The sequence below is a fragment of the Osmia lignaria genome, chromosome 15 (assembly GCF_051020975.1).
Source record: "Osmia lignaria lignaria isolate PbOS001 chromosome 15, iyOsmLign1, whole genome shotgun sequence".
Lineage (NCBI taxonomy): Eukaryota > Metazoa > Arthropoda > Insecta > Hymenoptera > Megachilidae > Osmia > Osmia lignaria.
This window is the reverse complement of record NC_135046.1, coordinates 8,776,205-8,792,534: the sequence shown is the minus strand read 5'-3', so window position 1 is coordinate 8,792,534 and position 16,330 is coordinate 8,776,205. Positions and strand designations below refer to the sequence as shown.

General features: G+C 43.4%; 1 long non-coding RNA gene across 5 annotated transcripts in view; it reads right to left on the bottom strand.

The window, feature by feature from the left end:
- The window catches only part of LOC117600190 (uncharacterized), a 473,823-nt gene that overhangs the window by 247,282 nt on the left and 210,211 nt on the right, over positions 1-16,330 (bottom strand). Inside the window, exon 3 of one of the 5 annotated variants that reach the window (XR_013063549.1) lies at positions 1,563-3,597. The exons of the other annotated variants lie outside the window; for them this stretch is intronic. This is a non-coding gene — a long non-coding RNA (uncharacterized LOC117600190). Of the gene's footprint in view, positions 1-1,562; positions 3,598-16,330 lie in introns of those variants that run through there. 5 annotated transcript variants of the gene reach the window in all.

Genomic DNA, 16,330 nt, shown 5'->3' with positions numbered 1-16,330 from the left:
ACGGCTGATGTTAATTATTTTTACGAAATCGACCGTGCTCGTTCTACCTTTTTTGGCAAAGGGGCACGAAGAGACCGGGCTCTACCGGTCTCGTACGAAAAAGAAAAGAAATACACCCGATGCCCCGCAGCTAACGATGTAACGATGAATGGACAACGTTCACTGTAGGGAAAAAACGTAACCCGTAGTAACATGATCCTGTTACTTCTACCCACGAACGGGGGAACGCGAACAATACGCCAAACGTACGAATTTAATAAGTCCATTTCAAACATGGAGGTATAAATTAAACAGGGGATACGCTGGAAAACACGAGCGTTGCGGGGTAATTGTTGTGTTATGAAAATCTGTGACTGAATAATGAATTTATTTGGATTTATTCACTCATTGTTGCTTTTAAAGATATCCACGATCAGATTGTACGTACAATTTTCAAGGAATAGCACGATCGATCCACGCTGCCACTTCGAAACCCATTTCTGGCACATCCCTGTACCACTAGGATGACAATTTTTCCATTTTTCGCGGCAATCAAAATTCGAGGCACCGTCGATGTTCGAGATTCGACTCTCGTATCGTTTCTGTCATGCCGACACGTTCTACCGTCGCGATTGTCGGTGATTTCGTGAACGCCATCGACCGAGTATATTTCTTTCGTATCCTATGGAAGGCTTTTATTTTCTTCGAGCTTTTATTCCGTTTGCTATTGCCTCTCGATCACGAGAGTTATTCGTTGAGTATCTTATACATCTTGAGATAGGAAACAATCAATCATCTATATGAGATATCACAGAGATTCTATCGAAGGAAGAACGAGAAGAAAAATTTTATTTCGTGTCTGTGGTGAATAAAAATACTTGTGACTATACCTTTAAATAACATTTTCCAATATCGAAAGTCTTTCATTAAAAAATTTCAGTATTTGATTTTAGTCAAAGGTTTCAGTCACAAATGATCCTGCCTTGTTGTTCAAAAGTTCACCAAGTATTACCATCATCTTCTTCAGCCACGAGGGAACAATTAATCGATTTTCGATGCATTACCTTCCTCAGCGTCATCAGATTTCCGCAGTGAACGCAACCGATACCGTAAAGACTTCTAAAGTATTCTTAACAAGATTTTTGTATTTCAAAGTAGCACGTCCGATGACTATTCGCGTAGACTCTGTCGCGGTTCGTTCAATAATCAGAATCGAAGGATGTACCGCATTATAGGCGATCCATCGATCGATTCGATAAATTCTGCGGTCCGTCAACACCTTGTTCCGTCGTTATAATGCGACTCGCGATCTATTCACTCTGCCGCATAATGCTGCTGCCTAACTAATGCGCGCTGCACCACAGGCCACCGTCTTAGGATAATCTACTGCAACAGACGTGAGGCTCGGTCATTGCTTTGTTCCGCTATAATGATGGATAATTAATCGAGCGTGTCATAATGAGGCGAAATATGTCTATCGAAAATTGAATTAGATACCTACAAAACGCTTTGGAATATTAAGAAATCCGAAGATTTTAGTTTTCTAATTAATTCATTAGAAAAATTAAAATTAATGCGTTCAAATATCTGGAGGACGAAATGAAGCGATATTATTTTGAATAATTGCTTTGCTTTGGAGTAGATCGAAGGGGTAGTCGAGGTATAATGGGCAGACGATGAAGCGGACTATGGAGGATGCCAACTCACGTTTCGTCCGACGAGCAATTCTATAGCAAACCGGATGTGCTAAAGTTTCTCAATAAAGCCGCTTAAACTTAATAAACTATCATTTATACCGAGATTACTAATTGCCGTGATAAAAAGGTCGGAACCGTACAGAGAATAAAAGAAACTCGACTACGAGCCATCGATACGGGAACATTAGTCGCGAAGGGGGGCAAGTTTTTCACGCCCCGTTAAGTTTGGCAGTGACAGGACGAAGCTTGGTCAGCAGTATGCGACTTTTATTGCTAATGCAATCTGTCAGCTCGGTCGAGGAGCGGCCTGAACGGTGGCCAGTTTCGGGGACGACGAATAAGGAGACGGAAAATATGGAGAGGTACGAAAGTCGATGCGAAGAACTATCCGTCAGGAAGACGCGCGTGGTAAAACGTGGCCGAGTATAAGGGCGGTGCAAAGATATAGCCGGGGACTGGATGGTAGTTTTATGCAAGGTCCGATCGTTAATCAATCAAGAGTCCGTGGCCCATCGGCTGAAGATCCGTGCTGGGCGTCACGACCGGAAGGGCGAGAGTGATCGTAAGAGAAAGGTACAGGGAGAAACGATAAATATTGTTTTTGCAAGGATCCTTAAGACGTCGAGCGCTACGCGGCCCGTTTCCAAGTAACCCGCCCCGAGGAAAAAAGTTTCAAAGTCGTTGGACCTGTTTCGGGGAAGCTCCTTTTTACGCCCCCGCCTTGTACGTCCGCTTTCCTGCATCATTTCGCTCGCCACAATTTCGATACTTTTTTAAGCCGCAAGTCCGTTTCCGAACTGTGTTCGGTAAATTATTCAGACGCTGGCAGTAAACAAGGTGTCGGGAAAGTTCAATGTTTCGGGATCGTATAGGCACGGCGCGGGCGAAGAGGATTATGAATACATTTTCGACGAAAAGGGATTTACCGTAGAATTTTCTGTAGTACAATCGATAATGTTCTTAGCTTGGGCTAGTGTAAGAGGATCCGCGAGCTTTTATCGAAGCGTGTACGCTTTCGTAGTTCGTTAACGAGTTGTTCGGAACGTTAATTGCTTTAAGAGGATTCGTATAGCTTCAGTGAAACACGTGTAGCAGTGTAACTTGCGTTGAAATATACTGTCGGTCGAGAGGTTTGCAGATTTTTCAGCAACTAGTTAACAGAACACAACGAGAATATTGCGAAACGGGACCACGCTTAATTGCATCCGGTTTTCCCGCGGTCGATCCAGATCCGCAGGCGTAACGTCCACATCGGTTATCGATCAAAGCAAAGTCGAGAGACAGAACACGCGTTCCAGCCTGCAGCAATTCGCAGCAAGGCGTGGTCTTTTCTATCCGTCCGTTAATCTCCTGCGACCACTCTAATCGCAGCAATTCGCGTCCGTTCGATGCTATCGGCCCGGCCAATGCTCGCGGGAGCGCAAGAGTCCGGTGACCGATAGAACCGGCTAATCGTCGTCGAATACTAATTACACACCTCTAATCACCGATTCCGCGGAACGACTGCTCTTGACCGCTCCCACGAATTTACGACCGACTCGATAATTCCCTCTGCGTTGGCCCTTCACGTTCCAGCCGGCCAACAGCGGCAAGATTTTCAAGGGTGCTCGCCGTTTAATCGCTTTTTCCACGAGAAAAGCCATCACGCGGAAAAGGAAATCCCTTTGCCCGGCTCCCTCTGTCCCGATGCGCCTTCATTATTGATACGACTTTTAAGTCGTCGCCTTTTGCACTTCGCTCGGACCCTTTAACGCCTCTCCACTCTTTAATGATGGCGTTAATAAGGATGCCGCGTACTTACTTGCCGAAGGAAGCGGACCGAATTGTCCGGACGTCTTGTTCGAGGTAACAGACGCAAACTGGTGCTTGGATTTAATTACTTAGTGTCAGAGACTTCACGCATAACCGGCTGCTTACTTACCTGAAACATAAAAAAATTTCGAAATTAATTGATATATCGAGCTCGATGGAGGCGTCGAGTTCAGTGTTTCTTGCGCGAAAGAACAGGATCGGAGCAAGGACGAAAGAGAAGGAGAAGAGCGAAGGACATGATTCGCTCGATTCCTTAGGGCTGTCCGGTTTTACGAGGAAACAGGTGGAATAATTAAAAAGACTGGAAGGACGCTTTTAGAAAAGCCTCTTGATGGCACTTAGGCCGCAGCCTCTTTTTTCGCCGGTCACCTTTTTACGGGGACGAATTTGATGCGCCCAGAACGATCGTAAAAAGTCCCTAAATAATTTACCGACGACCATTTAAGTAACTTAATGGGAGCGATGGTGATCGAGAAATGGAAGCTGTCGGAGGTTCGGGTTGATACATTAATGGCTCGGTTGATACCTTTCAATTATAACTAGAGTCGCTGGTCGTGATAAAAATGTTTTCAAAGGATTGCGTTCTTTTGGAATATTGATTTATTACCGCGAGTAATATATCGCGAAGAAAAGAAGCACTAATTATGATGTGCGCTTTTTAATCTTGCATAAAACGGAGATGTAGTTTCATTCAAATTAGCCGAGCTACGTAAACACGATGGGCAAATGGCGTGGATGCGATATCCAATCAGCATGGGCTTAATGGCGTTAATATTAACTAAGCAAACAAGTGAATGGAGTCATATCAGCGGTGCACGCACGTGTATCGCGAAATGTGCGTCCTTGCATAGAAGTTTGCAATTTAGAAGATACACCATTCCAGTTCCCTCCATTATGCTCCGTAATTGCAACAAATACTGTCTGTTCAACGCAACAAAATGATTCGCCTGTTGTTGGTTCATTCATAGAGAACAATGTCCTAAGGAAATGGAACTTTGATGAGATTTTGAAGATGTGTTCACTATCTCGTGTTAATTGTTTGTTTGAGCTGCTACTTTTCTGACAATTAAATTGCAACAGATGTTATTCATCTGACAGTGCACACCTAAGCGGGGATAAAACAAAAGAATTTTTAATTTTATTAAATAATTTTCAATTGATGTCATAGATGGTCGTTTAAACGAAACGAAAGAAATTTTAAAGGAAATCTGATTTCACCGGTTCGAATCTCTCTGCATACCTCTTTGCATATCACGCCAATAAACTTGGTCGTCGCTTTGTTCTTTCTGGGCGAAATAAAAAGCGAAGAAATTTTATTATTCGTCAGAGACGACACGGCTTGGAACGTGGAATGCGACGAACAGTTGGTAGCTCAATTTCCTAACAAATTCTTCGAATACCTAATTAGAAGAAGTTTGGTTCAGTGTACAAGAAAGGATGCATATAACCTTTCATGTTCGAAGTGAAACGAGAATCGTAGTTAATTTTAAAACACAGCAAAGGAACTACATTAAATTGCGAATGCAGCAATTTAATACAATTAGCAGCTAATAAACGTAACAATTTATTATTCATGTCAGAGTGAAAAGGTTCTTTTTGATGTTAAATACAGGAGACGGAAATTTTTAACAAAGTACAAAAGTAATTACATGGATCGTTGAAATTACAATTCAAATCTAAATGAAGTATAGTAAAAAGCCTTTTAATTTCAGGTTTTTTTTATCTCTATTACATTACTTTTGAGATACTTTGTGTTCGTACCATTGCTCTCGTTTCAAATTAAAACGCGTATAAAAGCAAATTAAACTTTATATGTATAGAGATCCAGCGAATGTTTTAAATTCCTTGCCAATCTGCTCAAATTGCATTCTTGATCAATAGAAAAAAAAAAGGAAAGAATCGAAATTACAGAAATTTCCTTCATCGTAATCATTTTTTCTCTTTTGACGTTGTCTACTTTGTGCTTGGCGAACGTTTGAGCCGTTCATAAACACCGATCCCGTCGCGATCACGGGAATCCCTGGCTCGGATTCGAGCGTTTTAAAACGCGGAATCGATGAAAAGAGTGGCAACGCGATACGAAGGAGCGAAAGAGTGGAACGGCGCTGCTCGTAAATCGCCGACGGATAATCCTGATGGGGCGCACTGGTTGCGCGGCAACCGTAGCGACCATTCAAAAATCGTAAAAGGGTCGAAGCGCAAAAAGGGGGTGGTCGAAAGCCGCGTGCAGATTTTCTTCTTTTTTTTTTTCTCAACAACCTCCTCCTAATTGGGCGGGACCGTGCGCTGCCTTTTCGCTAATTTATTTATCGACAAAACGATGGTCCGACGCTTTCTGAGCCTATCCTTCGCAGGCGGGCAATTTAATCCGCCGTTACGTGCTTCCCTTTCATCCGAGATTATTCCTCTGTGCGCGCTAACGGTGTCGCTTGTTATATCAACGATATTGTTTCGTCGTTTCCCTGCGTGCATTCGAATTTTTCGCTCATCGTTGCCTTTATTAGTTCTTCCAAGTTCCATGGACAACTTTGGATAGGATTGTCCTGTTTTATTACGAGATTCACTATCGGCGAGCTAAACAGCAAGCCGTTTACTTCCACATACTTTACCTCGTGCCTTTCTACCGAATACGGATAATAGTTTTCGATCCACGCATCGTGAGAGCAATTTCACTGTATTCTCCTCGGTGGCTCGTAGCGCGTATCAAAAATCGTCTCTCATTCTTCAAGGAGGGCGATGCGAGCGGTTGGGTGGGGGAAAAAAGGACGACACCCTTAATGGGAAATTTGTGTTTAATCCCTGTGTTGACAAGAGAGGGATTCCCCAGCGTAACAGACCGTTCACGGATGATCCACCTTTTCCCGCGGCAACCTCCTTCTTCGGCACGATGAAATTCAATCCACAAACGGGAGGATTTCTCTTTCGTTAGGGATTACGCCTTTCGCTCCTTAAAATCCTGCCATCCGCCTGGTCGGACCGTATTGTCCCGCCGTAATAAGGTATTTTAATTGGTGGTTGTTATTATGTTCAGCAGCCGGTCCGGTTGCTTCGGGCTACCTTCGGGGCTACCTTCGACATAATCCGAGAACGGGAAGAACCGGAGGCAGAACGAGAGGAAGAGGAAGAGAGAATAAAAGACAATCTCTCTTTCTCTGGTTACTATGTATGTCCTTCGGGAAACAGAAAACAGAGACGACGATCGAGAGGAGAATGAAAGGGTAAACGATGAAACGTGGTTTGCGCTAACTGGAGACAACGAAGAGGGGAAAAGGAGAAGAGGGAAGAGAGTAGTTCTCTTAACCTCGGCTACCATAATGCTCGCTACCATATACAACACCGCGCACAGAGGAAAGACAGCATCGGTTCGTAGGACGGTGACCGAGGGTCAACCAGATACCAACCGGGCCGTGTGTTTCGAGTGCCTCGCGCCCGATTAATTGCACGTTGGCCAAGATTTATCGGGCGGGGAGAGAGCACGACTGAAACGGTATTCCGGCGCTCGTTCTTTGCCGCGGTAATTGCCCGGTACCGATTACTAATTGCTCCTACTCTCTCGGGCCGAGCTGCTAGCTGACCGATTTGGGGAACGTCCTCGAGATGAAAACGCCAAGAAACGCGGTGGCTTGCTTCTGGCTGATCGTTTCAGCCGAACATGGCGAAGGTATTCATCCGACGAACGAATCGATCAACCCACCTCCACGAATCCACTGTTCATAAAATATAACTCCATCTCGAATGAAACATAAATCTAATTGTAGGTCGAGGAAGAATCTTGTTCGAGCATAAATCAGAGAAGATTTTTCCACGTCTTTGGACTCTCGTAAATAATGAACGCTTCGAAAGTATGGTCCTCCTCCGAGACGACTGGAACTTTCGAAAATGAAGTTCGAAAGCCATGGTGTAGGAGTACACCAGCAGGGGCGCATATTTGAGTAGCCATTAACGGCTTTGGCGTGGTTGTTTGTCAGTCGATAAAAGTTTTCCCAGCATCTCTCTCCATTCTTCCACGCCAGCTACATCTCGTTTCTTTGTCCGTCTCTGTCGGCCACGACGGACCTCGATTCTAGCTATCTTCTTTGTCGGCCGTCTGAAAATTCAGCAACACGAAACTCCGGCACGACGGACCGTGTCCTCGGTTACCAGGATTTCCACCCGTGCGATAGCAACGGAGCAAATGTCGGTGCGTTAATAGACTTGAGCGTAACTTCTCTGCTAATGGCTGGCACGGTCAAATTTGATATCCATTAAGCATAATGAGATAATAAAGTCGCCGAATGGCCGCTGAATTAATGGTTAAATAAAATAAGGATGCTCGAGGGAGCGCGGTTAAATTCGTCCTCCATTATAATTTCTTGCTTCTACAGGGGATTACGAACGTGGCTGGTGAATTAAAGACACGAGAACGAAATTTGTTTTCGAATTCATTCGTTCTCTAAAATCGTTTCGAAACTTTTAATTAAAAATTTTATTTCGTTCGGATTCACACTGTGATTCTCTTGTTACATCGAATTTGCCGAATGTAACATTACAAACGAACAGCACCATAGATAAATACCTACCTGTTTAAGCATCCATTAGCATTCGTTTGTCACTCGCAAATTTATTCCCGCCGCAAAGTAAAGGTATTGAAATACGAGGCTTGGAGTGTTACCACTGGGACGGCCTTTGTGATTCGATTTCGGAAAGAAATACCAACTGTTACCTAAACACTTTCAACAACTTTGTAATGTAATCATGACGGAAGCATGTGTTAAACGAGTAATCGAGGTACTTGTTTTTCAATCGTAATTAGATCCAAACGAAATCAAGTAATAGGATATGCAAATGTTTCTGAATAATTCATCAATTCCAAAGAATAACTTGACAAAAATATAAAAGTAATAAATATGATGATCAGAGTACAATAAAAAAGGGGTATCCTGCAGCCGAGAAAAGTCGTACCATTCTCTATAATTTTCAGTAAAATCGCAGTTACAGTGTGTGCATTTGATTTACATGAATCATGACCTGTTACGCATACACGCGTCGAGTTTGCTTTTATCGAGGAATACACGTGTCGCGGGCAAATGAATAAATGTAGATTTTAGCGGGGATTTTTCATTATCCGCGGATACTAGCGAGCCGGACGCACGTCATAAATCAGCGGGACTCGCGTGTTCGTAGAAAAATAAATGAACTTTACAAAGTTTCGTGCTCGACTGGAAACTCCATGGACACCGCGTATATCACGTCGTCGTACCCCGTTTCTGGGACGAGGTTAAAGAGTGGGGGAGGCCGGGAAAATTAGATTAAAAGCTCGATAATTAAAACTAGAGATTCGACGATGTAATCTGCTGATGAGGATCTGGAACGAGCGAATCGCGTTCCGCGCAGACTGCGACCACGAGTCGATTTCGATTTTGTTGGAAACGCGTTAAATAACTTCGCCGCGGTTAATGCGTGCGTCGATAAATCGTTTAGTTGGGATAAAAGTTATCCACGTGTCACGAACGTTAATTGCTGCTCCACGAAAATTTCAAGCGTTACGTGGATTCAACAATCGTAATTTGACGAGGAATCGTCAAAAATAACGAAAGGAGTTATTGTAAAATTTCAGTAGCAGGAGATGACTATTTGTACTCATAAAAATTTTACGATTCATTATACTATAATACTACTTTGTAACTAAAATCCTTTGGGATCTAACTTTCTATGCAACGAATAATAAGCGTAACTTTTACGAGCCATGTCAACCAGGAATTCTAATTGCAGCACCTGTGCCAAGCGGTATATTAACTGATTAATTCTGCGAAAATGTACGTTGTTATCAGCTTTGAATAATTATACAGAGGGACAGAAACGACAGAAGTTAAAATATATAATTGTTTCCGAAACTGTATCCATTTTTCAATTAGCCAAAAATTAATGCCTGCGTCGTGTCACGAGTTGCTTGCCGCACAACTATTCGCTCGATTAGAACGGCTCGTCTCTGCGGTGAAAACGACTGCATCGCGTCGAGGTTGGAATATCAAGCCACCGAAAGTTCGTAGAAACGCGCAAAATAAACGAAGCGAACAATTTGACAGGACCGGCGCACATATGTTCGTGAAAGGAGCGGAAGACAAATTTACGAGGTTGCAATCCCCTCGCTTTCCGATCCGCAATTATATCGACCTTTTCCGTTGGTACATCAACCCTCGTTTCGGCGGTGAAAATATCCACGATTTTTCCACTTTACGCTTCCGATGCTTCCGTTCAAAAAAAAAAACGAGATAAATCCACGTGCAATATCGTTAACAGCGAGATATTCGCAATATTCGCAGGAACGAATTTATCGTCAAGCTGTATCGATAATCTAATCAAGACGGCCGACTAATTCAATATCTCGAGCAGTTTGCTTTTCCTTGTGAGGATACAAGAGGATACGAGACGGTTCTCCAGAGGAAGCCAGGTTTATTGGTAAACCCGTTCGAAGGAGTTCGCGGCCATTTGATAACGTCGTTAATTCAAATCCAATTTACCTGACGTGCTTAAGTTATCGATTTTTATATTTCTCGGACAACAAGAGAAATATAAAATCGGAAAGCAATATCATCGAGCACCGCGCGTTTATTTTCGTGATTTTAAGTGGAAGATTGATCATCGACGTGCGGTGGCCTGGTCTATCTCGGTTCGTTGTATTTCTGCTTCGATCATCTCAGTTCGAGTGTCGATGTTATTGCTTCCTCTTGTTTCAAGTTCAGCCACGAGATCGCGAGCAGAAAATAAAATCGTTCGTACCGATCGCTTTGAAGTCACGTCGCCGAGTAGCCGTTTATTGGGCGACAAAGGGAACGTAAGATCAATGGGAGGGAAAATAAAGATATAGATGTGGAACGATGTTTTCTGTTACTTCTGTTCACGTGTTAAGAATCTTGTTTCTCCTCAAAAATGTCCTACTCAGCCGTTTTTTCCTTTTTATTGATGACTTAAAGTGTCGATCTTCGAAGAAAACGAGGGTAAGCGATTTTAATTTCAAATTATTCCTTTCGGATTCCTTGCAGATTGCTGTCTAAGTTCTAGTTCGGATTGATAATTGCATTCAATCGTCGTGCCCCAGTGACGAATTATTCCAGAAACCAGTACCAGATTCAAGAAAGTTAGGCAATTTAACTCTCTTCACGACCCGTTAACACGGCCGACTAGTTTCGCTGCTAATACACGGTTAACCTATTACACGTTACAGATAATGAAGTTAGATGTTATAAAATAGAATCAATCGCTGTAAGAGGGAACGAATTATGATATTTCCAAGAAATGTTCTCAGACAATTTGACGAGTGGAAGATTGAAGTCTAGATTGAAACTAAATTGGATGCAAATTTGATTAAAATCGATCGGGGTGGAATCTAGTTGCCTCGAAATGAGGGAACGAATGCTGGATGAGAACTTTACACCGCAGTGGGAATAAACGTTTTCTCGTGTTCAGAGATTGCATTATCGGTGTAAACGGTGTCGACGAAAGGCGAAACTAAAATAGATTCCGTGGAAAGCATTTTATGCGATGTAATGAGAGGAAAATGCACCGGTCCCGGGCAAAAAGAGTTGCACCGCACACTCATCGCCTACCGTCTGCGACAATGGTCAAAGTAAAGTGCATTTTGCAGAATGTTTCACATTCTCAGACAGGGTGTTCGTTGTCTAGACTAACAAATGACTGGAAGCTTTGTGTTATTCGGTTAAAAGGACCGCCGTCCTTTGTTCTGCAACAAAGTTGAACTTAAAAATTCGAATTTTAATTTCTACACACCTGCCACTATTCGAGCTATCCTTCAAGTTATTGGGTAAAATTAAACAAACGAATACTATAATTAATTAAAAATTAGGAAATTGTTAATTAGAGCATTTTGAACCCTGTTATTTTTATGATTCTAATTTTCAAAATCCACCATTTGACATGCAAAGTCTGTCAGTGCATGTTCTCGGAACAATTACAATTACGCTAAATGTCAGAAAATTCTGACAGTGGCACGAAAAGCAAGGGTACGAGGGAAGTAGGAAAAAAAGCTGCTTGAAGCATATTACCGGGAACGCGTTGTGCGTGGTCTAATGAGAGGAAAATTGACTAAGTCTATAACAGCATTTGTTTCGCTTTGCCGTGTGCCGCGCGTGACGGTAATAGAGCATGCGAAGTTGGTTCGCGAAAATGTCGTTTCACTTGCCTGCTGCGCCTCTGTCACCGATGCAGCCGGCCATTAGAAACACTAGCTGCTCGGACCGTTTATTTGCGAATGTCAAACGCGACGCGAAACGCTTTTGCCAGCGCGAAACAAAAGGCCGCACGCGGTGACTCTGGTCCTTGCGGAAAACACCGGGATCGGTCGATTGCCCCATGAAATTAACTCCCGACATTCTCGTTGCACGCAACTTTCCGCGGGGTCGACTCGACCGCTCGTACCCCGACTAATAGGATTGTCTGTCACTATTGAAAGTTTCAAAACCGCGACGACCAACGAGCAGAGAGCCGGCTCCAAGTCATCCAACTGTGTCAGTTTGAACACTGCCACTATGACCTGTGAGATTCTCCAGTTGATCATCGGATGTTAATATTTAGCAATATGTCAATATATCAAATTTTGAGGATGACAGTAAATGCTCGTCGACTTATTGAGTAATCCATTTATGCATTATCATGTATGTATGAGCTCGCATTTAGCCTGGTTGAGTGCATTATTGCCTTCCGATCGTTGTCGCTAAATCATTAACGCATTATGTATGGAAGATATATTTTTGTCACGTTGATCAGCCTTTGCCGTTCTTGGTTAATAAAGATCCACGATTACAGCAAAAAATGAAGTAGCTATTATTATTAAACTTTGTATGTAACATTTACAATGTTACACGAATTTCCCCTGCAATGATCGCTGATGAACTCTGCTTATCGTTGATGATTAAATCGTTGACAAATCTGTTCGCATATAAAATAAACCGGTTTAAAAGACGCCTTGAAAATATCGGGGCAACAGTGTTTCATCATTTCTGGAGGAAAGTATCCCAAGTTAATTGACTCCGAGCTAATAAACGACTCGATTCCCCATAAGACGTGCTAGACCTATTTGAGCCGCGGTCCTTCCCGGCTGGAATCACGTCGAGTTTCTGAACGAGACACCGAAGGACCAATTAATTCGCGTTTCGCGGGGAGCTCGATTACTCCTATAAAGACTTTAGGGGCGGGAAAAGCCGACCGTCTACACTAATTGGCCAATTTTCGCCGCTTAACGTCCAATTTATTACTATCTGCAGGATCTTCCGTCCGAGCTACATCGTTCGCCCCGAAGAAGACCGAAAACTGTTCTCAAGAGTATAATCCGATCGTCGAGTCGATAGATTGGGATCAGGAGGACGACGATGGGCCGAGGGTGGACAGGGGAAAGGGAGGTTGGTCCGCTAATTAAAATGTAAAGTAATTTCATCCTGCGCCGCGTGCCAATGGGCCAAACTATGCTTCGCGTTTCTGTTACAAACTCTCTAGGCTCTAGCACGAGCAATGGAACAACGGCGAGATAGTGACTAATGGCCCTTCTAATTCTGACTAATCGCTCACCCTCCTGCTCCACACACCCCTCGTCACTCGATGCCTTTGACGGGGTTTATGCGTTCGATACTTAGCGACGACCGGGTGGTCGATCTTCTTTACGAAAGTCTTGTTAATCTTCCAAATTGAACCGCTCCTTTCGAGACTTGATCCAGATTTCTTTCTAAATTTTGTCTAATTATTTCCACGATATGTAAGCAGAATTGATTTCAATAGAAGCGTTATTTCCTATCGACGATGCATCTACCGTGCACCAAATTATCGACGTTTAGAAGAAGTCGCAGATCGCAGTTCAGGATATTACGGTCAGGACCGTACGCTTTACCAAAGGAATTGGATTTCACGTAATACACGGAGGACTAGGGTGAGCGGTTGGCCAGATAGAACGAGATAGTTGACTGCAAGAGGGTGGAGGCAGGAAGGAAGGGCGGAAGGGAATTGACCTAATCCAATTCGATGCGCGTTCTCGCCCACTTGATATCGCATAACAAGGGTTGGATGGCGGAACAATTTGAATACGGAATAAGATTATCGTTAAGGCAATTAATTAATGCAATCGAAGTAATTGGAGGATACGCCTGGATATGCCTCGTTATCGGCCCGTTTCCGTCCAGGGATAAATACGCTGTATCTGCTGGAAAATTCGTTTGATAATATACCGTTCGTTTCGTACCATTATCTCGTAATACGGTGGAAAAATTTGTTCTAACCGGTGATTTTCGAGCCATTAATCTGGAAAATATGTTTCTTCCAGGCTGGAACTCGTCCAGGCTTGAGTTAGGGTACTAATTTATCGCGTAGCATTGCGATAAGTCTCAGAAGTGGGTGACAAAGACCAGGTGTGCCCGTTATGTACCAGTGGGGGGCACGTAGATTTAAAGCTCTTGGTTTGTAGGTTTTAGAACAATACATCTTCTGCGTTCATATAATGTATCATGATAGCGCATTTTGACAATTTCACAGCCCGATGGAAAGTATCATTTATTCTATTCGTGCAACGAACAGCTATTTGTTCAATTTCATCCCATTGCTACCTTCGATTTAACTACACCTTGATAAATAATTCACAATTGTATTCGATTATTGGTAGTTAATTATCAATTTAATAAGTAGCACAAATCCCATAAGTCTCTTCTCTTAACCCTTTGAACATGTTGCGAGATAAATCTACGGTACTCGGTTCATCGTCTATACATCCCGTGGTGGAGTCCTTGGATTAATTTCTCACGTTCATAAATTTCAGCGTTGCGATAAAATCCTCGCTCGAGGTCCTGGCCGTCGACGAGGAAGTCTACGAACCGGATGTAACGAAGAATTCAACGGAGACTGGTAACCTACGTCCTTACGTACGCGCATCCGATCAGAGGCGTCCATGAACGATCTTCTTTTTCCTTTTTTCCTCTACCTTTCACCGTTCCTTCTTCTTTTTTCTACTCCATTATCCTCTCTCGCTCTCTCGGTTTCATCACGATTCCGCCACGTAATCGGGACGACGACAACGTGTGGCAAAGGAGTGCATAAGGCCCGTCGAAGGGCGAACTCCGCACCTACAGCGTGAAGAATGTTAACAAGCCGTGGCGGTGCCGGCGTTGCACGGATACTGGCCAGTTTTTCTGCGTTTCTTCGAGCGTGTGCCGATCGCATCGGAAAGTCCTTAAGCCGACGGGTAATAAATGTAAGGATAATGAGGGGTTCCACGCTCGGTGAGGATTAGGGTCGCAGATAAGGGCCAGTTTCTCGCGCGTGGAGACAATGCTCACGGCGGACGCGAACCTTTGCATACTGCCCATTTTCTCCTGACGTTCGTAGGATACATCGCGGATAGACGCGTTGTCTGTTGGGACTTGATTGATCGTCCAGCTGTTGCAATTAAATGCGACCGGAGGGCACAAGAAACGCTAACGACTGTAGGTTAAAGAAAAAAAGAAAAGAAGGGCAAAAGGTTTGCTACTTACTCTTATCAGATTTGACGACACCTTCGAGGGAGAACTATTTAATAATGGAGGAACAAAATCGCTCGTTGCATGAAGGATCCTGGAGATAATGAAGCTAATTGTAGCTCGTTACAGAAGCGAATGTAGGTCGAAGGAGGTTCTTGTGAAAAAATAAGTAAAAATTTGCAGCCGTATCGAGCTACTCGCATCACGCGAAGTTAATGGGAGGTAAAGCTGTTATCACGCCTCATAAATATTGTGCATTGTTCGGTAACATTTGATTTAATCTTGTGAAACTTTTGCACGGGAATAAAGGGAATAAGTGGGAAGAATATACGATATCGATCGAACGTTTAATTGAATATACTGTTACTTTAAAAACCAACGAATCGAATCCTCATTGACGGATTAATTTAATTCGTTCCTCAAAGAGGAAGGAAACTTCCGAGCAAAGCGATCCACTTGGAAAACTCCGGTAAATCGTGGCGAAGTTGCCGTTCTTCGACTTGGTGAACCGTTTCTCGTTGCAACGGTGTCGACAACAACGTTACTTCTCGCAACGGGCTGGTCCTTTATGACACAATGGCTTAATGGAAGTTTGCACATTACTCACGATTTCCAGGCCGATTATGTTGGACCACGGCGGTAAAGTTAGTCACGCAAGGTGAATACGTGTATAGCGGGAACAGGGGCGCAACGCCAACGAGAGAAGATGGATGCCGGTGTTTGGAGAAATTGAGACAACGGTCACTGTCACGCGAGATGAATTACGCGTATCGGTGTCGGTAAATTGGATTTTGTCGAACACGTCTCTCCGTCAATAATTATTAAATATACTTCCTATATTCTTCTCCCAGGGATTTGATATAGTGAGTTGTCATTAAACCAATACCTCTTAAACTCTATAATCACTGAACAGATGTGCAATGATTGATTGCAAAGACGAATGATTAATATTCCAGATAAACGCATAATACTACAATAACTCCGGATATCACGATCTAGAGTACGATTTCCTTTTTTCGCGTCACCATTATTGCTAGATTAAAACGGGACATAATAAATCGCACCAGAGATGCCAACAAAGCGAAGAAGAGGAATAATGAGAATCAATGGTGGCAGGTTTAACCGTGCATCAATCGAACCGGATTCCTATGGTAAATGGAAAATGGAAAAAGGTGCGCCGGAATGGTCTAGGAAAATCGATAACCAGATACAAGTTGGATTTCTCATTCGCTCTGTCGCCATCGTGACGCCGATAATTGTTCTTTCACGGTGGATTACGCTGGAAGCTCCTTGTCCCGGCGTGTCCGCCGTAAATACCGGTAGAATCTGAATGGAGCCTGCGAGCCGAAT